The sequence below is a fragment of the Ixodes scapularis genome, unplaced genomic scaffold (assembly GCF_016920785.2).
Source record: "Ixodes scapularis isolate PalLabHiFi unplaced genomic scaffold, ASM1692078v2 PGA_scaffold1__304_contigs__length_218370807, whole genome shotgun sequence".
In the NCBI taxonomy this organism is placed as follows: Eukaryota; Metazoa; Arthropoda; class Arachnida; order Ixodida; family Ixodidae; genus Ixodes; species Ixodes scapularis.
In genome coordinates, this window is record NW_024609846.1 from 158,963,245 (window position 1) to 158,986,950 (window position 23,706).

Here is a 23,706-nt window from a genome sequence, read left to right on the forward strand (position 1 = left end):
TTTTATTCGTGCCCGGGAACAACCTTGCGGTCTTGGTACAGGTGCACTGTGTTAACATGTAAGGCAGAACAGGGTATAAAGCAATAGTACGGACAACACAAACAACGGACAAGCCCTAGAAAAATACACTTAAAAATTATAAAAAGTAATAATAATAATAATAATAATAATAATAATAATAATAATAATAATGCTTATTGCACGAGCACATAAAACCAGGCACAGAAAATAATAAATAATAATATAATAGCTTCCTGGTGTGTGGTGGGATTCCTTGGGGAGCCTGTAGGGGCTCCAGCTAAATCGTTAGTACATGGTTCTGGTGTATGGATAAGTAAACTGATCAATGAACCATATTCCGGCTTGCGTGCACTCCAAACTACAGCTCAGACCGCTAAAATATAGATCGTACTAGTTAGTTGTAGCGGATCATTTCGATGAGGATACGCAGAAACGACACAATGTACTTCTGTTTTTTTTTTTTTTTTTTTTAATTGATGTGTTGGTTGCAACCGCGATAACCTATCACTTGCATACCTTGCGAAAACATTCCAACCTGAACTCATAAATCAAGTCATTTCTATTTAGTTCTGCACCTACAAGTAGCGCCAGCATTTGAATATGTTGCTTCCAGGCCGCAACCAAATCACTCCCAAGCATGCATTCAGCGAAAAGTAAAAACAAGAAACGAAACCACGATCATAAAAATAAAAAAAGTTCTCACCCTGCCATGCCGTCAAAAAGCGAGATCTTCCCATCGATTCGCTGTGTAGTCCACGCTTTCGTAGTCATCAAATGTGGACACTTTTACATCCAGCTTTTCGTCAAAGCGCGCGGATAAACAACATCTGTACGGAATGACAGCTACGACAATCGAAAAGCAACGTTCACGTTCACCATGACATACACACAACAGGCCGCAGTTGTGTTGTATTCCAAAATGTGCTCGATCTTACTCGAGAGTTGAACTTTCGACCCTCGGCGTCCAAAAACCTACTCGCTTCTAGAGTTGTTCTAGTTGATTCCTTCAGCCTTATAGTCACGTGACTCAACTCGCAGGAGTAGCTAAAAAAGCCGTCAAAGAAAGGAACGCGACGGACGACCGTTGGGGACGTTGAGGAGAAAAAGAAAAAAGAAAAAAAAAAAAACGCGACGCCGTGGCGCCTTTTTAGTTTTTTGTTTGCGCCGCGTCAAGCGTGCAAACGTAGAGGGAAAAAGAAAGTAAAAGAGAACGTGCATTGCAAAGAAGCCAACTGTCAAGGGGAGCCTTGCGGAGAAGCGCACTACCAGTTCAGTTTACTCCCGCCGACGCTCCTTGAAGGGAGAGAGGGAAGCGCTCCGGCTTTAGATCTAGGTGGTGTTGACCGGGCGCTTTTGTCACTTGCTCTGAGAAGGCGGCGAAGAAACGCGGAGCCGGAACTGCTTGCCCTCCACTGATTGGCCGGGACACAGGAGCGCCCTACTACGTCACCGCGCGTTTTTGTGCGCGTTGAGAAAGAAGTTGAAATCAACCAACTTTTTTGTGCGCGCCCGGAAGGAGCGAAGAAGTGGCGCGACGTCACGAAAATACGTCACATCCGCAGCCGCACGACCTACAGGCGCAAAAAGAAGCGTTGGTTTGGATCGCGCTTAAGGGGATGTTTATGTCTAAAGCGTCAGACGCCATAACGGCCATGTTTAAGCGCAGGGATGACGTGTCACTTTCGAAGGTGAAAACTGAAGCACGTAGGCTTTGCAAACAGCTAAGCCTAGATAAAATGGGCCAAGCGATTGATAAGGGCAAATGCTTAGATTTAAAATTATTTTTTTTCTGTCCGCTACGCGTGATTGTGTCGGAGAAAGGGACATGGCAAAAATCTGTGGCTTCATTTTTGCAAACAAAACTAAATATGTTAATGATTGATGATCCCTTTCGGGTGAAGAACTCCGATCAGATAATAGATTTTTTTAAAGACCATCCAGACCGAAGCTTGTTGGCTTGCTCAATTGACATTAAAGATTTGAGCTATTCGATTCCCCATAAAGAGCTGTTGGCATCTGTGGAAGAATGTATTGACAATCACGGTACCGTGGCGTTTCAGAATGAATCTGGACTTAGTGTGAGTCACTTTCTAGAACTTTTATCTTTTTATCTCAAGTCGACGTTCGCGATCTGGGATGACGGTGTTTTTATTCAGAGAAATGGCGTGTGCATAGGGTCATGTATAGCCACGGTACTTAGCGATATATTTCTTGCGTTTCACGATAAAGTCCTGTCAGGCAAGCTGGAAGGAACCAAGGTGGGGAAAATTTTAAAATTCGTAGACGATTATTTGGTGCTCCTAGATTGTGACAATGAGGAAATAGATTCGGCTCTGTCGCTTGTCCTGTCAACTTTCAAAGAGTGTCTGAAATCGCTGGTGCTGACGCATGAAGTACCTGTAAATGGGGCCATTAGGTTTCTGGATCTGAGCCTGCAACTTGGTCATGGCCATGTGTGCTGGATATATGAGCCAAAGGCAAAGAAACCCATCTTGCCTTTTTCCTCAGCGCATTCCAAACTTGTGAAAAGAGGAATTGTTAACCTCTGTTTTAGAAATGCCCTGTTCAAGTCCTGCCCCCACAGGGTGAAAGAAAGCTTCGACACACAAGCAGCAAGGCTCAGACATGCGGGATATCCGTCTTACCTGTTGACGACAGTTGCTGAGAGCTTACTTAAGAAAGGACGCGAGGAAACTACCCAGCAGGCTCGTAGGGTTAACAAAAAATAACTGTTTTACCATACCTGCATAAGATATCTCACAACCTTAAGAAAGTTGGCCGTAGGGTTGGAGTTGATGTGGTTTTTTCGGCTCTGGAGAAGCTGTTTGGGCTGTGCAGAAAAGTGAACTCCTGTTCTAAAGAAAAGCAGGGTTGCACCCAAAACACCAGGACCAATTCGTAGACTGTGTGGAGGAAATAGTGTACTCGTATTTCCCTCTCGTGCGGCAGGAGATACGTTGAGCAAACGGGGCGATGCCTCAATGATCGGCTGCGGGAGCACAAGTATAACGTGTTTAGAGTTGTGTAAGGTCACCTTGGCCTGCACTGCCGAGACTGTTGCTGCGCTCCCGTCTTTGACAAGTGTGAAGTGAGTAGGAAAAATAAAGACAAACTCACTCGGGAAATCATTGAGGCGCGGGAAATTGGAAGATCGGGGCAAAACTGTGGTCAGCACTTTGTCACTATCTTTATCAGATAAGGAACGTTCCTATTTAGACACACAGTGACAGTGCATAACGATGGCTAGTGAGCACGTGGCATCCAGGTCACGCTTTTTATTCATGTTTGTTTGTTGTGTCAATACAGTATTTATACTCGCTGTTAGAACGAATAAACTTCAGTTGTAAGCCAGCGCCTTGTTTGTCTACCTTCTTGTTCTTGTCCGCGTCCTTGTGCTGTTTTAATCTTTATTCTAGCCTCCCCCCTCCATAACAGAACGAGAAAACATATAATATTAATTATAATAAAATGTTCTGTTTCGCCTGTTTTAACATAATCCGATATGTGCTTTCTGATGTAATTTTTTTTTGTGTGAAACACATTTGACAGGCAATATCAATGATACGTACGGACGTCCAATTTATGGAATTTAAACGACATGGTCAGGTCCTTAAAAGTCTATATCTGACACAGACAGAAAAAAAAAAAACTGAAATAGACGAGGGACATACGCTCACATGTCTATGAGCAAAAACCCATTTATATGATGCCCATCGCACTACGAAAACCACATTGGTCAAAAAGAAATTGTAGAAAAACGAAAATACAAAAATATAAAAAAATTATAAAGTAAAAAAAGAAAAAAAAAACACCCTGCGACACTCAATGTTTTCATGTTGTGAAATTGGGGAGGAGAAGTGACCGTGATGCCCCAAGCGGTTAACTTTAGAAGTACACGGATGGGGACAACAAATACAATGATTCAGCGCTCGGCCGACATAACCGATTTCGGTGTCAGCGTTCGGTTGGAGTGAGGGGGAGGAGGGGCTCTTTTGTTTCAACTCCGGCCTGCATGAACAATGCAGCATGCACGGTCCCAGCTCCACACAAAAGCCAGAGTGGGTCATGCTTGCATTCTCTGAGAATAGATCCGGCACTTAACGTCGCTTCCTCGATTGTTAGTATTTTTTACATCAAACTGTGCCCCGCGCTCTATTGTAGAAGATGACATGGACATGCCCATAAGGCCTGTGAGCATGTGCGCAGGCCCTGTATTAAGTAAACACCGAGGGTGGGGACAACAAAGGGGTCAGAGCGCCCCCTATAGTTTGATCTCCTGCCTAATAGAAGACCTTTTCGACGGTCTTGACCCCCAAATTTTCTTGAATTCCGTCTACAACGCAAATCATGAACACGGTTCCTGTAGTTCCAAAACACCTCAGTGATCTCCGTAAAACAATTTCATAGACCTCTTTGCCTTGTACCTTCAGTCCAGACTCGAGTATTACAACGGCAAACTATTAAAGCAAAAGAAAGGCGTTTGTATAGGCTCCTGCCTAGCCCCGTTGCTCAGTGAAATTTTCATCATGAATGTAGACCGATCACTGAAGTCCCGACTGGATGTTTTCGCTTTCTAAAGCCGAGTGTATCGATTCTTAGATGATCATCTACAGGTTTTCCCGCTTACCTTTATCCAAGCGATGGCCAATTTAATCCAAGTGACACCGAATTTAATCCAAGCGTCACACTATTTATTACTTGCACTACCCAATTTAGTCCCGGGGTCAGTGAATTTAATCCACAGTGTATGTACGTACTTATAGCCTTCAGTGGTCGTGTTTTGCTTACACATTTGGTAACCACAAATAATTGTTTATGCAATTAGATTTTTTGGGGGACAACTGATCATTTGATCACTATTGTGATTACTTGGAGTTACTAGTCCCACTATTGACGAGGCTTAATTCATATGTTGATTACTCTTTTTGTAACCTCGAGTTATTGTGGCGCACTCGAATTTATTTTAATTGAATGGACGTTTTGTTTAACCTTTCTTATTACTCGACTTAATATTGCTGCAGTTTAGATTATATAAGTAAAATTGCTATTTATGATTACTCTTTTGATTACTTCGTGTCATTATTGCTCCAATTAATCTATAATGAACTCGGTTGATATTATTATTCCTCTTTTGATTACTTCGAGTTACTTTTGACCCATTGGCCATAAATTCGAATTAAATTCCATTGTAATAACTCTTCATTACTTTTAGCTAATATTCAACAAATTGAGTTTTTATGTGATGATTATTGACATTATGATTACTCTTTTGATTACTTTGAGTTACTCTCAGTACAATATCCTTTAATTCCGCCAAGGTGAAATTTGGTCACTTCTGTTTACTTTGTGTAATTATAGTCCCAATTTATCGGTTCTGAGCTCAATCATACATTATTATTAGTCTTCATTACTTCGAGTAACTATTGATCAAGGGAACATTAATTCGGCCTCATTGATACTGCAATGACAATTTTTTCGGGGGCTAATATTTAACATAATTATTAATTTTTCGCTGAATTGATATGAAATTTTGGTGTTTGATTACTTTAAGTTACTAGTGACCGAACGGACTTTAATTCTCCAATTGACATTTTGGCGCAGTAAAGAGGTTTTTTGCGCGACACAGGGGACAATTACAAGCGAGTAGACACGGACAAGCGCAAACTTTCAACTACTTTATTCGTGCGCAATCGACCACGAACATCCAGACAGAGCATGCGCAGCACGCTACACAGACGAAAAAAAACTGAAAATAGATAGTAAAGTCATCCACCAAGACACATTCCACGATAGTCATTATCGAACCAGCAACCCGGATAAAAACTGCACTTCACTTTCAAACAAAGAAACCGAGGTATCGCTGACACAGTCATGGTTCTTCTTTATATAAAAAGCTTCCATCAATTCTCTGGCTGTGCTGTCTTTGCTTCTACCCAAGATCCTAATCTCCCGAAATCGCGCATCACACCCACAGTCGGCACAGTGAGTAGGCAAGTGTGCATTGCCTTTATTCCTGATCGACAATTCATGTTCCCGTGCGCGGTCATTAACGCAGCGACCAGTTTGACCAATATATACTTTCCCACACGAGAGCGGAATCTCGTATACCACCGCTGTGGCACAATCCACAAACGGTCGGGCGTGCTTTTTGTTGCAGCCACTTGTCTTTTCTGTTCCCGAGGAAATCCTCGGGCAAAGGCCCGCAAGCTTGCGTGGCGCAGAGAATACGAAAGGTACATTGTACCTATTCGCTACCTTCTTGAGGTTGTGGGACACTTTGTGTATATATGGCACCACTTCTGGTCTACACTTCCTTTGTGGCGGCTCTGGCCGCGTCCTCTGCTTTTCCTTGGTCTTCTGGAGCAACGTCTCAGCAACCGCCGTAATGACCGAGCAGGGGAAACCGGCAGACTTCAGCCTGGCTACCTGATCATTAAAGCTTCTGTGCATAGAGTGTGGACACGACTTCCTGAGGGCGGACCCTAAGCAGAGGGAGGCGATGGCTCGCTTAACAGTTTTTGAGTGAGCCGAGTCATACGGCAGCAGCCCCTTCTGTACTCGAGGGTTATAACGCCAGCATAAATGATTATTTTTTAACATCAATTTTATATCCAAGAACTGGAGTGAGTCATGGGTTGGAAGCTCATGTGTAAAGGACAGGCCCAACCCATGAACATTAAAAGCGGTTAAAATCTCATCCACAGAGTCGTCGTAACTAAGCAGGTGTTGTTTTTTTAAAAGGATTAAAAAATCGTCAACGTATCTAAAAACCTTCAAGACACCGCCATCGACAAAGTGGTTAGCTAAGTCCCGATCGACGCGCGCCAAAAAAATATTACAAAGCACTGGGGCCACACAGGACCCTATGCAGATGCCCTGGCGTTGAATGTAAGGTCTGTCTTCAAAAGAAATAAAGGTGGAACTGAGGTAAAACTCCAACAAAGACAGGAAGTTGTCCACGGACACCCCCGTCGAGTTTTGAAAAGCCACAACTCCGTTATCGTCTATACACTCTCGGACGGACACACATAACTGCCCCTGAGGTACTGAATAAAACAGATCCTCAACGTCAACAGAAAACATGTACCCGACGGGTCTCGTTTGTTTTAAGTATGACGTTACGTCTTCCGCATTTGAAGTTGCAAAGGGATCTGTTTTATTCAGTGAACAACACGATAGTTGCCTGCTTGCGGGTGTCGACGTACTCACACGGACTGTCAGCAGGGACGTCACCCGGGGTTCAAGGGACTCCTTTGTGAAGGTTGTGGACTTCTTTAAAGAAAACGATCTGCGTCTCCTTCAAGCGGATAAAGAAGGCGGATTTGTGGCGATGACTGCCGGTACGTTCAGCGAGAAGGCCCGTCTTGCGGTGGAGAAGAACTTTAAAGCTGTCAAACCTAGTGCTTGCCGTGTCAAGTCCAGAGCAGTGGATATGTGCAAAAACCTTGAACTTACAAAACTAGCTAAAACCATTGGTGACTGTAAAGGTAGCGCCTTGTCTGTGTTCTTTTCGGCAAAAACGCACAAAGTGGACGTGCCTTTCAGGACCATTGTCAGCGAGAAAGGATCGTGGCAGTTGTTGTTAAGCCAGTTTCTTTTGAAGCAGTTGGGGGGACTGAAAATTAAGGATCCCTTTGCAACTTCAAATGCGGAAGACGTAACGTCATACTTAAAACAAACGAGACCCGTCGGGTACATGTTTTCTGTTGACGTTGAGGATCTGTTTTATTCAGTACCTCAGGGGCAGTTATGTGTGTCCGTCCGAGAGTGTATAGACGATAACGGAGTTGTGGCTTTTCAAAACTCGACGGGGGTGTCCGTGGACAACTTCCTGTCTTTGTTGGAGTTTTACCTCAGTTCCACCTTTATTTCTTTTGAAGACAGACCTTACATTCAACGCCAGGGCATCTGCATAGGGTCCTGTGTGGCCCCAGTGCTTTGTAATATTTTTTTGGCGCGCGTCGATCGGGACTTAGCTAACCACTTTGTCGATGGCGGTGTCTTGAAGGTTTTTAGATACGTTGACGATTTTTTAATCCTTTTAAAAAAACAACACCTGCTTAGTTATGACGACTCTGTGGATGAGATTTTAACCGCTTTTAATGTTCATGGGTTGGGCCTGTCCTTTACACATGAGCTTCCAACCCATGACTCACTCCAGTTCTTGGATATAAAATTGATGTTAAAAAATAATCATTTATGCTGGCGTTATAACCCTCGAGTACAGAAGGGGCTGCTGCCGTATGACTCGGCTCACTCAAAAACTGTTAAGCGAGCCATCGCCTCCCTCTGCTTAGGGTCCGCCCTCAGGAAGTCGTGTCCACACTCTATGCACAGAAGCTTTAATGATCAGGTAGCCAGGCTGAAGTCTGCCGGTTTCCCCTGCTCGGTCATTACGGCGGTTGCTGAGACGTTGCTCCAGAAGACCAAGGAAAAGCAGAGGACGCGGCCAGAGCCGCCACAAAGGAAGTGTAGACCAGAAGTGGTGCCATATATACACAAAGTGTCCCACAACCTCAAGAAGGTAGCGAATAGGTACAATGTACCTTTCGTATTCTCTGCGCCACGCAAGCTTGCGGGCCTTTGCCCGAGGATTTCCTCGGGAACAGAAAAGACAAGTGGCTGCAACAAAAAGCACGCCCGACCGTTTGTGGATTGTGCCACAGCGGTGGTATACGAGATTCCGCTCTCGTGTGGGAAAGTATATATTGGTCAAACTGGTCGCTGCGTTAATGACCGCGCACGGGAACATGAATTGTCGATCAGGAATAAAGGCAATGCACACTTGCCTACTCACTGTGCCGACTGTGGGTGTGATGCGCGATTTCGGGAGATTAGGATCTTGGGTAGAAGCAAAGACAGCACAGCCAGAGAATTGATGGAAGCTTTTTATATAAAGAAGAACCATGACTGTGTCAGCGATACCTCGGTTTCTTTGTTTGAAAGTGAAGTGCAGTTTTTATCCGGGTTGCTGGTTCGATAATGACTATCGTGGAATGTGTCTTGGTGGATGACTTTACTATCTATTTTCAGTTTTTTTTTTCGTCTGTGTAGCGTGCTGCGCATGCTCTGTCTGGATGTTCGTGGTCGATTGCGCACGAATAAAGTAGTTGAAAGTTTGCGCTTGTCCGTGTCTACTCGCTTGTAATTGTCCCCTGTGTCGCGCAAAAAACCTCTTTACTGCATCATGAACCAACTAGGCCAACAACAAGTTTTAATTGACATTTTGGCTATTCTTTATTACTTCGTGTTATTATACCTCCAATTTATCTATGGGAAACTCAGTTAACAATATTATATCTTTCTTGATTACTTCGACTTACTTTTAACCAAGTGAACTTGAATTCAACCGAACTGACAGTGGGATGTCTCTTTCGATTACTTTGAGTTACCTTGACCCAATCGATTTGTCCTATTTCACATTTTTGGTAGCTCTTCTGATCACTTTGAGGTCACATTCAACAAATTGGTCTTTTAAAAGCTCGATTCGCATTTTTATAAATCTTTTGTCCCAATTAATCTTAATTAGGCTTAATTGACATTGTGATGACTCCTGATTATTTCCTGGTAATTTTCCACCCAATTGATTGATTGTGATCATAATTGGCAGGGTTATATTTATTCACTATTGAACCAATTTGTCAATGGGCTTTAAATCTCCCTAATTGACATATTGTTGACAATTTTGAGTAGTTGGAGTTATTGCGCCACCAATTTATCTATAATGAGCTCCATTTTCATTCCTATTACTCTTGATTATTTTGAGTTACTATTGACCCAATCAACATTAATTCGGCTTAATTGACAGTTTGATGACTCTTGATTACTTTGAGCTAATATCGAACCAATTGCGTTCTTATGAGCTAAATTTGTATTATGATTTCACTTTTTATTGGTTTGAGTTGCTATTGACCAAGTAGGCCAGCCTGTTTAATTGACAATTTGGTGACTATTTTGATTACTTGTTTCATTATGCAGCCAATTTAATAATTATGGCTAAATTGATATTTTGATTACTTTTTCGATTACGTGTAGTTACTTTCGAGTTACTTTATACTTCACTTCAACTGCCGCGGACACCAGAGTGCGGCGTCGGACGAGAACTCCCTCCAGTGAGCCTTTTTCCTCACCCGATGGCTCCCTTTGGTGTCCGCGGTCCTTCCCAGGTAAGCGATCCTTGATTCCGATATTAATAGGACAAATGTAGAGCCCTTCCACTTCACGTGAAGGTGGTGGATTAGCGAAGCTATCTTTACGACGTCCAAGAGGATGCCTAGAGGACGACCTCAAGGATGACTTCTTGGACCAGATTTGTTCTAATATTATCGGAATCAAAGAGCGCTTACCTCGGAAGTATCGCGGACACCAAAGGAAGCCATCGGGCGAGGAGAAGGGCTCACTGGAAGGACTTCCCGTCCGAGGCCACCCTCTGGTTTCTGCGGTAGTTGAAGTGAGTGATAAAAATAAAGGCATTTAAAGTAACTGAAGTAATCGCAAAAGTAGTCAGATGATCAATTTAGCTAATCATTTTTAAATTGGCTGTATAATGATCTAAAGTAATCAAAATAGTCACCAAATTGTCAATTAAGCAGACTGGTCTACTTGGTCAATAGCAGCTCAAACCAATCAAAAGGGTAATCATAATACAAATTTAGCTCATAAGAGCGCAATGGGTTCGATATTATCTCAAAGTAATCAAGAGTCATCAAACTGTCAATTAAGCCGAATTAAAGTTGTTTGGGTCAATAGTAACTCGAAGTAATCACGAGTAAGAGCAATGAAAATTGAGCTCAACGATAGAAAATTGGATGGCGCAATAACTCCAAGCACTCAAAATTATCACCAATATCTCAATTGGCCGGATATAAAGTCCACTGGGTCAATAGTGAATAAAAATAAAAATACTATATCATAATGTCAATAATGCTCACAATAAATTAATTGATTGAAAATTAGCACAAAATAATCATGCGCCATCACAGTGTCAATTAAGGCGAAGTAAGAGTAATTGGGATAAAAGAGTAATAAAAATCTGAATCGAGCTCTAAAAAGACTAATTGGTTGAATGTGACATTAAAATAATCAGAAGAGCTATTAAGTTGTGAAATAGGACAAATCCATTCGGTTAAGGTAACTCAAAGTAATCAAGAGAGTAATCCTAATATACATTAGGCTCATAATAAATAATTTTGTATGAAGTTAAGCTCAAAGTAATCAAAACGGGCATTCCAACGTCATTTCGGTCGAATTCAAGTCCACTGGTTTAAAACTATCTTGAAGTAGTAAAAAGAGTAATATTATGTCAACTGAGTTCGTTATAGATCAACTGGAGGTATAATAACGCGAAGTAATCCAAAGAGTAGCCAAAATGTCAATTAGGTTAAATTAAAGTCCATTCGGTCAATAGTAAGAAACTCAGAGTAATCAAACAGTTGTAATGTCAATTCTGCGAAAAATAAATAGGTTTCTTAAATATTAGCCCACAAAATCAAAATAGTCATCGCAATATCAATGAGGCCGAGCTAAAGTCATCTGGATCAAAAGTAACTCAAAGTAATCAAATGACTAATAATAATGCATGATTGAGCTCACAAGCAATACATGGGCACTATAATTACACAAAGTAAACAGGAGTCACAAAATGTCGCTTAGGCCGAATTAAAGTCAATTGATTTGAGAGTAATTCAATGTACTCAAAATAGTAATCATAACGTCAATAATCATCACATAAAAATTCAATTCGTTGAATATTAGCTAAAATAAATGAGGAGTCATCACAACGGCGTTTAATCCGAGTAATGGCCAATGGGTCTGTAGCAGCCGAGCTAGTGGTGCTTCCGCGACGATGAAAAAGAAGCATCTCGGCGCGAACAGAGAGAACGAGACACCACGAGCTGGGAGATTCGGCGACCGAGCGGCCCGGCGGCTACATCGAGCGATGCCCAGGACAGTTTCATTTCTTTTGTAAATATTGTACATAAAAAGTATGTTGGGAGGTATATTCCTGGTTCCAACATAATTGGTGACCCGGACGTGATTCTGCCATGTCTACGGAGTCTGGTGAGCCTGCACACTCGGAAAGTGCCTCCCAAGCAAGCGCCGCCTTGGGAATCGCCGCTACCTCGGTCCTCACTTTACCGAAGTTTTGGGCTGAGGATCCAGCGCTCTGGTTCGTACAAGTGGAAAACAAATTCCGCTTGCATCGCATAACCTCCCAGACCCGGCAATACGAGCTCCTCGTTGACGCCCTCCCGCCGCAAGCCGCTACCGAGGTGCGGGACGTTTTACTTTCCCCAAGCGGTGACACTCCTTACGAAGTTCTCAAAGAAGCCTTGGTCAGTCGCCTCGTCGCCTCTGAACAACGACGCCTTCAGCAGCTCCTCAGCGCAGAAGAGCTAGGCGACCGTCGACCCACCCAGTTCTTGCGACACCTGCAACATCTTCTGGGCGACAAGGCAGCCTCCATCGACGCCGCCATCCTGCGTGAGCTATTTCTACAGCGGCTGCCGGCTTCTGTTCGTGTCGGCCTAGTGGTAGCCCACAGGCTTCCGCTTGTAGAACTGGCCGAGCTGGCGGATCGAATTATGGAGGTTTCCGGTCCCACCGTCGGAGCAACACAACAGTCTCCAGACCTTGTTTCGGACATCGCTAAGCTCCGTCAAGAAGTGCAGAACCTGACGACCATCGTGTCCGAGCTTCGGCGGGAATCCCGTGACCATGCTCAACCGTCACAGCAACACTCCGGTCGCGAAAGTCGCCGTCGACCATCGCCGTCGCCTCGCCCTCCAGACAAGTCGCTATGTCGGTACCACCGACAGTTCGGACCGAATGCCCGCCGCTGTTGTTCACCCTGTTCCTGGAACCAGAAAAACGGGACGGCCGATCGCTAGTGGCGGCGAGCGACCCATATCGGCCCACCAGTCGCCTCTTCCACATCCACGACAAGATCGTCGGCACCCGTTTCTTAGTGGACACAGGCGCTGAGGTCAGCATCATTCCAGCCTCATTTTTTGATCGCCGGAATCGCGTCCAAACTACATCATTGCAAGCTGTCAACGCTTCTCCCATCAAAACGTATGGACAAAAATCACTAACGTTGGACCTTGGCCTCCGACGACGGTTCCAGTGGTTGTTCTGGGTTGCAGACGTCAGCTACGCAATAATTGGAGCAGATTTCCTTCGGCACTTCAACATCTGGGTGGACATGACACAAAGAAGGCTAATTGATGCGACCACTCACCTACAAGTCTCTGGTATTGCGTCTCGAGCGCCAGCTCTTAGCCCCACTTTCGGCAAGCCACCTTCCAATTCATTTGCCAGGCTGCTCGAGAACTACCCAGACCTCATCAACCCGCACAACATCGGCGAGGTACCTAAACATGACGTCACTCATCATATCGTGACGACGGGCCCGCCTGTCCATTGCCGACCACGTCGACTCGGACCTGAAAAGCTGCGGGTCGCACGGCAGGAATTTGAGCATATGCTCCAACTCGGAGTCGTACGCCCATCCTCTAGTCCCTGGTCGTCCCCTCTGCACATGGTGCCCAAAAAGAGCGGCGATTGGCGACCGTGCGGGGATTATAGGGCTCTGAACTCAGCTACCATTCCTGACCGGTACCCGATCCCAAACGTTCAAGACTGCACTGCCTTTTTGAAGGATACCACCATTTACTCGAAGATAGACCTCATAAAGGCTTACCATCAAATTCCGGTTGAACCTGCTGACATACACAAGACGGCCATAACAACTCCTTTCGGCCTCTTTGAGTTCGTCACAATGCCGTTTGGGCTGCGTAACGCAGCCCAAACCTTCCAGCGATTTATTGACCAGGTCATCCGCGGTTTGCCTTTTTGTTTTGCCTACCTTGACGACCTCCTCGTAGCGAGCAAAACCCCTGAGGAACACAAGCGCCATCTCACCACACTGTTCGACAGGCTACACGAGTATGGCATTATAATAAACGTGGACAAATGCCAGTTCGGTGTACCAGAGCTGACCTTTCTTGGCCATCACATTGACTGTCAAGGTATCCGACCACTACCAGACAAGGTCAAAGTCGTCACCGATTGTCCACAACCTACAACAAAACGCGCCCTCCGGCGATTTCTGGGGCTTGTAAACTTTTACAGGCGTTTTCTCCCCCACTGTGCCAAGCTTCTACAGCCATTGGAGACACTGCTTTGCACCTCCAAGGGCGAGAAATCAACGTTGCCATGGCCCCCGGAGGCGTCGATAGCATTTGAGAGCGTGAAAGGAAAAGAAAACACCGTCGCAGACACATTATCACGTCTGGAGCTGAATGCCCTCAACGCAGAGAAAGATCAGTTCACCTACTCTGAACTAGCTGCGGCTCAAGCACAGGACGAAGAACTTCGATCGATCATGAAGACCGGCACGTCCCTCGTCCTCGAAGAGGTAACCCTCCCTGATCATGGTATCACTTTGATATGTGATACTTCGACAGGAAAACCCCGCCCGTATGTGCCACGCCAACTGCGTCATGCGGTGTGCTCGTCACTTCACTCCCTCTGCCACCCAGGCATACGCGCAACACAAGAGCTGGTAACCAACCGTTTCGTATGGCCCAAAATCAACGCCGACATACGGGAATTCGTACGCTCTTGTCTTGCCTGCCAGAGGTCGAAGGTGCAGCGTCACACCTATACACCACTTGGCAAGTTTCCTCTTCCATCCACACGCTTTGAGAACGTCCATCTAGACATTGTTGGTCCACTTCCAACTTCACGGAATTTTTCATACCTATTGACATGCGTCGACAGATTTTCTCGCTGGCCAGAGGTGGTACCACTAGAAAATATCACCGCTGAAACAGTAACGCGCGCTTTCATATCCAGCTGGATCAGCCGCTTCGGTGTGCCTGCCACAATCACCACCGATCGCGGGCGCCAGTTTGAGTCCGCGATATTTAAAGAATTAACATCTCTTCTGGGCTCAATACGGACGCGCACGACAGCATATCATCCTGCTGCGAATGGCCTCGTCGAGCGACTCCACCGTCAGCTGAAGTCTGCGCTCCGAGCACAAACCTTTCCCGATGCATGGGTTGACAACCTACCAGTGGTGTTACTAGGCATGCGATCAACTTTGAAGCCCGACTTGGGTTGTACAGTGGCAGAACTCGTGTACGGTTCTCCCCTTCGTCTCCCTGCTGACATGGTTGAACCATCAACGGCACAAAGAATAATGGACCCCACCTCCTACGTACAACGACTCCGGGAAGCCATGAACTCTTTGCGCCCAGTACAGACACGGCAACCTAGCGCACGACAAGTCTTCGTTCATCCTGCCCTCGCCCAATCATCACACGTATTCATACGTCGGGATGCGGTAAAGAAACCTCTCAGACCTCTATACGATGGCCCATACCAGGTCGTAGGCAGAACACTGAAGTTTTATACGGTACTTATACAGGGACGTCGAGATACAGTTTCCCTGGACCGACTCAAACCTGCTTTCACCACAGCCCTCGACACAACTACTACCCCTGTGTTGCAGAACAATGCTCCAACGCACTCCCCACTTGGTGCGCAAGTGGCCCAGGCCACTTGTCCAGGGGGGGGCATCTGTAGCAGCCGAGCTAGTGGTGCTTCCGCGACGATGAAAAAGAAGCATCTCGGCGCGAACAGAGAGAACGAGACACCACGAGCTGGGAGATTCGGCGACCGAGCGGCCCGGCGGCTACATCGAGCGATGCCCAGGACAGTTTCATTTCTTTTGTAAATATTGTACATAAAAAGTATGTTGGGAGGTATATTCCTGGTTCCAACAGGTCAAAAGTAACTCGAAGTAATCAAAAGAGGAATAACAATGCCAACTCAGTTCAATATAGATAAATGGGAGCAATAATAGCACGAAGTAATAAAAAGAGTCATCATAAATTGCAATCGTACTTTGTGGGAAAGTTGACTTGCTGCGTGCCCAACCCAGAGGAACACACGGAGCCAGGATTTCGGAAAATGTAAAACTACATTTATTAGTAAAGTGCAAACATGACGTTAGTATTAACAAAGGTCATCGGTCGACACCGCCGCAGCGTGTCCTTTCCACTGCAGGCCCCGCTTCTCTTCCCCCTAGTCGGCGTCGCTGCTGGTGCTTTTATTAGTTTTTTCACTGGGGGTAACGCCCCCCGCGTTCTCTGGGCAGAGTGGCGCCCCCTATAGTTTCTATACAATCCCCCCCCCCCCCCCCCCCCCCTCAGAAGTCCAACATGTCGATGACGTGCTCGTCGTGGTCGTTTGACCTCAGAAGTTGAGGACGCTGCCTGCGGACGACGTCGACAGCCCTTTGCAGCTCGTCGTGGTTCTGGAGCCTCACAGCACGGTCGGCAGCTTCCGGGATCATGTGTAGGAGCTCCGCTCAGTGTGTTTGTCAAGCGAGCTCCGTGACTCCGCACAGCGGACAGAGGAGCCTCCGTTCATCTGCGGTGTATTGGGCAGCAGGCTCGTTGGGGTGGTGGTCCTCCAGTGTCAGTCCACTGAAAGGCTTGGGGACGATGACGTGCACCTCCTCAAGTTCTGGGCGGGGTTGCTCTTGCCATGGCTTGCCGGGATGCCCAGCCGACCGGTTCACCGTCGGTCTGCACCATCCACGTTGTCACGGTGGCTTGTGGCCGTCCTTGGCAGTCGCGGCAGAGAATGTGAAAGTCAGCGTTGCCCTGATCTCGTCGCGATGGCCCCGGCCCCTGTCCTTGTGGACAGGGGCCGGGGCCATCCCGTGTTCGCCACCTGGAATGGGCCCCCCGTCCCCGGTGGCCGTGGTGGCTGATATGGCTGCGATGGCCGCGGTGATGAGATCGTCACCCTCTCTCCATCTTCATAAAAATAAGAAACGGCCCGATGAGCGCAACATTAGGCGTGCCGCGCGTGGCCTCTGAAAATACAAGTCGATAAGTGTTCTCAGGTGAGATATACCCTTCCCCCCCCCCCCCCCCCCCCACTCACAAGATGAGAACATATTTATCGGGTATGAACGAGAGAGAACGTATAAAATCTTAAGGGTGAAGAACAATTGTTATCCTCAGTCACTTCATGATCTCCCTGTTAGCTGTCACCTACGTCGCAGGTTGTACCGCCGGGGTGGCTGGGAGGGGAGATCAGGGACCAGACTGCTGCTGCCATCTGTTGGATCCTGCAAGAAATCTTGAATGTGGAATCGTTTTAAGTCGGTAACGTCAGTTGGTCCTGTGGACCAGGGTGTAAGATAGGCAGGTGGGGAAACGGCCCATAGAAGCCTACCGCAGCGCCGTGACCGGATTGTGTACTCGTCTGCTTGCGGGTACCCCCGATTTGCGACAGATGGCGCTGCGGCGAAAGGAAAAAAATCGGAATTGGATTTGCATGGAACTTTATGGGAGAGTGCGCAAAATAAACCAAGATTACGACAGTTCTCTATTAAAAATTCACGAGAAACCATCTCCGTCAGTTTAGCCGGTCGCCACCGGTCGCCCACCTGGAGTGAGAGTTCGCGGTGCTCCACATAGATCGCGCCACGGAAAAAGAGAAAACCGAGGGGTACACAATCCGGTCGCTCATTTGGCTCTCATTTCCCCACCTGTCTATCTTGCACCCTGCTGTGGACCAACTTATGTTGGTCCAGAGGACCAACATGAGTCGAAGCCAGCTTTTTGCCAACACGGAATGGATCCTCTCACCTGTTTGCCAAGAAGACCGTGATACGAAGTAATCAAAAGAGTAATAAATTGCAATTTTACTTATATCATCTGAACTGTAGCAATGCTAAGTCAAATAATAAGAAAGGTTAAACAAAGCGTCCATTCAGCTAAAATAAATTCGAGTGCGCCACAATAACTCGAGCTTACAAAAAGAGTAATCAACATATCAGTCAAGCCCCGTCAATAGTGGGACTAGTAACTCCAAGTAATCACAATAGTGATAAAATGATCAGTTGTCTCCCAAAAAATCTAATTGCATAAACATTTATTCTAGCTTACCAAATGTGTAAGTAAAACACGACCACTGAGGGCTATAAGTGCATATATATATATATTGTAGATCAAATTGCCTGACCCCGGGATTAAATTGGGTAGCGCAAGGATTAAATAGCGCGGCGCTTGGATTAAATTGGGAGGCACTTGGATTAATGTGGCCGTCGCTTGGATTAAGAGGAGCGGGGAAACCTCTCGTTATTCATCCGGTCTCCATGCCTTCAATGGCCATTTCAGACGCATACAATTTCACGTCGTCGGGTCGGAAGTTTACGAGCGAAGAGCCAACATTTCAGGGATTACAGTTTTTAGTTATAAGACTTCATCTTCAACCACAAGGCCTCTGCTAATTTTTCAAGCAACGATTAAAAAACGGTTATCTTTTTCTGCAGTAACCACTTTAAATCGGTAAAGCTTGGAATTATCTGAACCCCGTTTGCTTCCTTTGGTTCAAAATCTAGTCTCTACTTGTTATCAGTAAGTGTCCGTCAGCATGACGGACTGCTCCAAGCCGGGTGCCCAGCAGACCTCCTCCGTGCTACCCTTCAGCGTTACATCACCACCCCCAACCCTCCCTCATCTAACAAAAAAGGATGCAGACACACGTCCGGTCTGCATTCCATACGTGCGTAACACCGCCCACTTCCTGAAGAGTTTCGCTGCTCGGTTCGACATGAAGATGTTCTTCACATGTAGGATGAAGTTAAAACAAATGTGCCAAAGGGTGAATAATGACTGTCGTCTACCAGAATGCACCACCAAGCACCTCAACAAATATGTTAACTGGCAAGAAAAGCCAAGTTATCCTATTCCCCTGAGCTGTGGTTGCCAATGCATCGACCAGCCAGGACGATGCTGAACGTTCGCTTAAAGGAACACTTTCTAGAAGTGAAAGAGACGTCACCTGACACTTACCAGCCAACTGTTGTGCACACCCGCACCTGCCACGATTGCAAACTCATCTATAAAAACACTACAGTGATTTGCTCACACAAGGGTAAGTACGGGCGAGGAAGAATTAAAGCATGTAAGATCAAGAATCCTACAGACAATGGTTCAGAAGCTTCGTGTTTGTTATCGACAAGAGCTGAAATTCCTCGCGCCGAAGTTATTTTATAGTTCGTTCACCCTTATAGAGCCTGTGACACGCCAAAACATTTTTTTTTCATGCTAGGCGTTGAAATAGCATGTCAGGACATAACAAAAAGAATTGTTTCACTATAGAGTTGCCTAGTTGTTTTTTTTTTAATGAAAAATAGAAATACGAGGCCCAATTCAAAGTTCCCGCCAGTGCACTGTAACGTAACAATGTACCGCAAGGTGTCGGGGCGGTCAGAAGGGAGGCATCGACCTACGTCACTAAAAGTGGGTTCTCAGGAAGTCGCGTGAGTTTCACTCCTCGTGCTCTCCGCGACCGTGCCTAAGACTTTTTTTCTTCTGCTCTTTGTACGAGCGATTGTAGAAAACAGTTTCAGTTCCAGTAGCTCTTTATCACTGCACCGTTGGTTAGTTTGCGTGCTGTAAAAGTTGAGGACGAAAAGTGGATCGACGTGATGGAGGTCAATGATGAAAGCGTTGCGAGTACAAGCCGGTGTACGAGTGCATGCCGTCAGTCCGATGATACAGAGCTATACTGGGCACAAAAGAAGCTATCAAGTTTAAAAAAAAAAAAAATTATAACGCTCACAGAAATTAGGATTGCTAGTGTACGACACGCCCAATTGCATTGCTGAAGGTTCGGACACCGAGGTCGTCGAATCATCGTATACTCTCCAGGCTGAAGATACCTGCCGTCTCTCGGAAATGCATGCAGTGTGATCTCTTCTTCAGTTGCTGAAATACCGGGACAGTCCCTCACAGAGCACCTTCTAGGCATTATATTTGATCACGTCAATTCACTGACGCCTCTTCTTCTACCTTTACAGAAACATTAAGCGATGAAAAGCAAATCAAAGAAACCTTGTCTGCTTGGATCGCTCGTAGAGGTGCGGAGAATAACGAAAATATTTTAAAAATATTACACGCGCCCGTGGTAAGCACGAGGAGAGGTGCAACTCACGTGACTTCCGGCGATACCTCCCTTCTGACCGCCTCGACACCTTGCGGTACACTGTTACGTCACAGTGCACTGGCGGGAACTTTGAATTGGGCCTCGTATTTCTATTTTTTATGAAACAAACTACGCACTTCTAAGTGAAACAATTTTTTTTTAAATGTCCTGGCATGCCATTTCAACGCCTAGCATGAAAAAATATTTTTTTTTTGTTGGCGTGTCAGAGGCTTTTTAAGCTGAGACAAGAAGCTCCGCCTTCAGTGCAAGCTTTTCCTAGTAGTTTCGTTTTTCGATTCCTATGGGACAAATGGCGTTTTAGTAGTGCGATAGACATAATGTTAATGTGTCGTTGCTCTTATAGGTTACTAGAATACGGGGTAGTGTTGGGACTGGACAGGCTCGCGTGAAGCTTGTGGTGTAGATCGGTAGGTACCGACAAGGGCGCATCTGTTGTAGGTTCAACACGGTGGTGGCTGTGCGCGTGCACCGCGTGCCCACGAACGTGCTGCGGCACGTGCGGACCGGGCAGCGACTTTGTGGCTGCGTTTACATGGATGCGACCGCTGCGCATCGAACAGACCGATCTCACCAAGCGTTCAGCGTATGCGTGACGCCGCCATAACTGTAGTTCGTAGGAGGCAGACGCCAGTTGACGAGAGAGCACATGCCGCCTCGTGCTCTGCTCGCGCAGACGTCCAGCAGGGTTGTCGCGCGTGCAGAAAGACTACAGCTCCCACAATGCATGTCGGCAGCGGTGGCGTACTCAAACTAGCTGGTGAGATCGGTCTATCGAGATTTGACTATTTTGATTGGTACCAGATAGGTAGAAGAGGAAGAAGTAGGAAGACAGGCTGCGTGCGATTGGCCCCTGCTCGATTCGATGCGCTACGATCGCATCCATGTAAACGTAGCCTGTGCTGCCTGGTCGACTGCACCGCCGCGATTGTTTTCTGTACTCGCAGCTTACGAAGTTCCCATTGTCGAGTCGCACCGGTTCAAGCACTACCACGTGTTCTAATACACTGTAGTTGCACTGTAAAACCCATAGAGTTATTATAATCTACGCTAGAGGTTCAAGTGGTGCTGTGTGCTGACGCAAATTAAAGCAGACAGAAGCCAGCCGAAAATTTACTTCCGGCAATGGATTTCTATGGGAAAAAGTGAGTGCATTTCCTCCCTCCGTTCGATCATAAGAGGAAATATCCCGAATAATTCGTAACTACTAAGTAGCTCGTAACATTTCTCAGTGAGAACGACGAAAAAAAAGTGAAAGCCGCTTACAACTCCCTGTAACGCCGAATTAGAGCGCAGCTCTTGAGGAGGAGGAGGGAAGGGTACTGGGGGGGGGGTTCAACTAACCAGGGGGGGTCACGTGACCTTGGGGGGTCACGTGACCCCCAATGCCGATGATGTCATCACTGACGTCACTGATGACGTCATCAGTGACGATGACGATGCGGATACCGATGACGTCATTAGTGACGTCACTGATGACTTCACCAGTGATGATGACGATGACGATGCGAATGTCGGTGACGTCATCAGTGACGTCACTGATAACGTTATCAGTGATGATGACGATGACGATGCGGATGCCGGTGACGACATCAGTGACGTCACTGATGACGTAATCAGTGATGATGACGATGACGATGTGGATGTCGGTAACGTCATCAGTGATGATGACGTCATCAGTGATGATGACGATGACGATGTGGATGCCGGTGACGTCATCAGTGACGATGACGTCATCGGGGGGTCACGCGACATCGGCGGGGGTCACGTGACCTCGAGGAGGGGGTCACGTGACCTCGGGGGGGGGTCATGTGCCCCCCTCGAGGTCACGTGACCCCGGTGGGGGGCTCGCGCGATGCATTATAGAACATTTCCCATAATGCACCGCGCGGTTACGCCGACGGCGACGGCGACGGCGACGGCGACGCCGACGCCGCTCAAGCCGGAAACGGGCCCCTAAGAGCTGCGCTCTAAAAATTAGTCAGTTACGGCGTTTTTCTTTCAAATTCGTCGCATTAAAAACTGTGCTAAAACGGCTTCGTACGTCCATTAATGTGCACTGTCGGACACTGTTAGCGCGAACACGACGTCGGCGCTTTTCAGCATGAGGAACAGACGTGCCAAACGAACGGAGAACATCTGGAAATTAAGGGAGACGGCAAAAACTACGGATTAACACTGGATCAGTAGTACCTGTGCATGCACGATCAAAATAAATTGAAGGCCACGTAATATATTTCGATTTTAAATAAGTAAGTACCGCTTTATTTTTTCTGCTCTGTGCGAAGATGTTTATTCTACGTTATTCTACCCGCACGCTCGAAATCTTTGAGAACAACAGCACGATAAAAGCTGCCCGGCAGAAAAATCCAGTACGAAGAGACACCTTTCATAGCCCACGTAGTTTATTCTCTACGTTTTGAATGTTTTTATCCGCTCATGCACGATGGGATCATTTTCATATAGTGACAGGACTGGCATATTAGCAATATATAAGCGTCACCGGAGTGCTGGCGAACTTTGAACACACTCTACATTCCTTCAAATTGTTATTTTGCTTTGAATCGTCGCTTGTTTTTACACACCTGCTGCGAACACAAGCATAGGACTGAAATGCAGCGAAGTTAAACATCGCTCACTGATGAAGAAAAATGCGCTAACTAAAGCAATTACACTTTTATAATGTTATTTAAGGCACATACTATTCGGTACGACGAAAATAGCGAAAGCGATCTACGCTATTTAACGGCAAAGAGACAAAATGCACGCTCGTTTTCCCGTAGGAATGCGCAGGAGCACCGCAAAAGTAGACTGGTTGCTGTCTGCTTCAACTTGCGTCACGGAAGTCGCATAGACACTAGCGCCAGTTGAACCTCTAGCGTACATTATAATAACTCTTTGGTAAAACCTTACAAAAAACAGCCGGTATATTTCTTTAAAAGGGTATTCACTTGGGCTAGTTGGTTGTACATTTCAGGATTAAAAGCGCTAAAAAAAAACGAGGACCAGTAAAAGAAGACACACACACAGTAGAGCGCACTTGCAACTGAGGTTTAATGGGATTTAAACCAAAGAAGAAACATATATGCCTTGTCAACAACCATCCACGTCATGTAAAAACATTGTTCAAAAATCTACATATAATATTTCTAGCTTGGGCTAACAAAGGACTGAAGATACGCCACCTCCAATCGTACAATGCTATTGATGGGGCGCTGTAGCACGTGTCGCTGTCGCACATCCTTATGAAAAACGCCTCCGAAATTTCCTTTGTCATTTTGTTACGATTCCTGCCCAGGATAACAGTTTGAAGCTTTTGGGCCACAATCGCATCGGTTGCAATGTATCGCAAGATTACCCGAGGGCGAAGATCTTACTGCCAGTGCGGGTTCCCTTAGTCTGTCGGGTTGATGCACCTTCCGGTTTGTCCTATGTAAACCCTCCCACATGTTAAAGGCATTCTACACACCACCCCGTCCTTGCACTCCACGTATTTAGTTCCATGCTTCTTCTTACATATACCCCCCCTCAAGTCTCCCCTTTCTATTTTTGCACACATTTTACCCAATTTCTGAGGCGCTGAGTGTAGTACCGGTACTCCATGTTTTTCGCCCACTTTCTTCAGACTACGGCTAAATTTGTGCACAT

The 23,706-nt window shown here is 46.2% G+C and overlaps 1 protein-coding gene across 1 annotated transcript in view; it reads left to right on the forward strand.

Annotated features, from left to right (window-relative positions):
* The window catches only part of LOC120845185 (juvenile hormone acid O-methyltransferase-like), a 41,663-nt gene that overhangs the window by 16,808 nt on the left and 1,149 nt on the right, over window positions 1–23,706 (forward strand). The gene's annotated exons all lie outside the window — the stretch shown is intronic.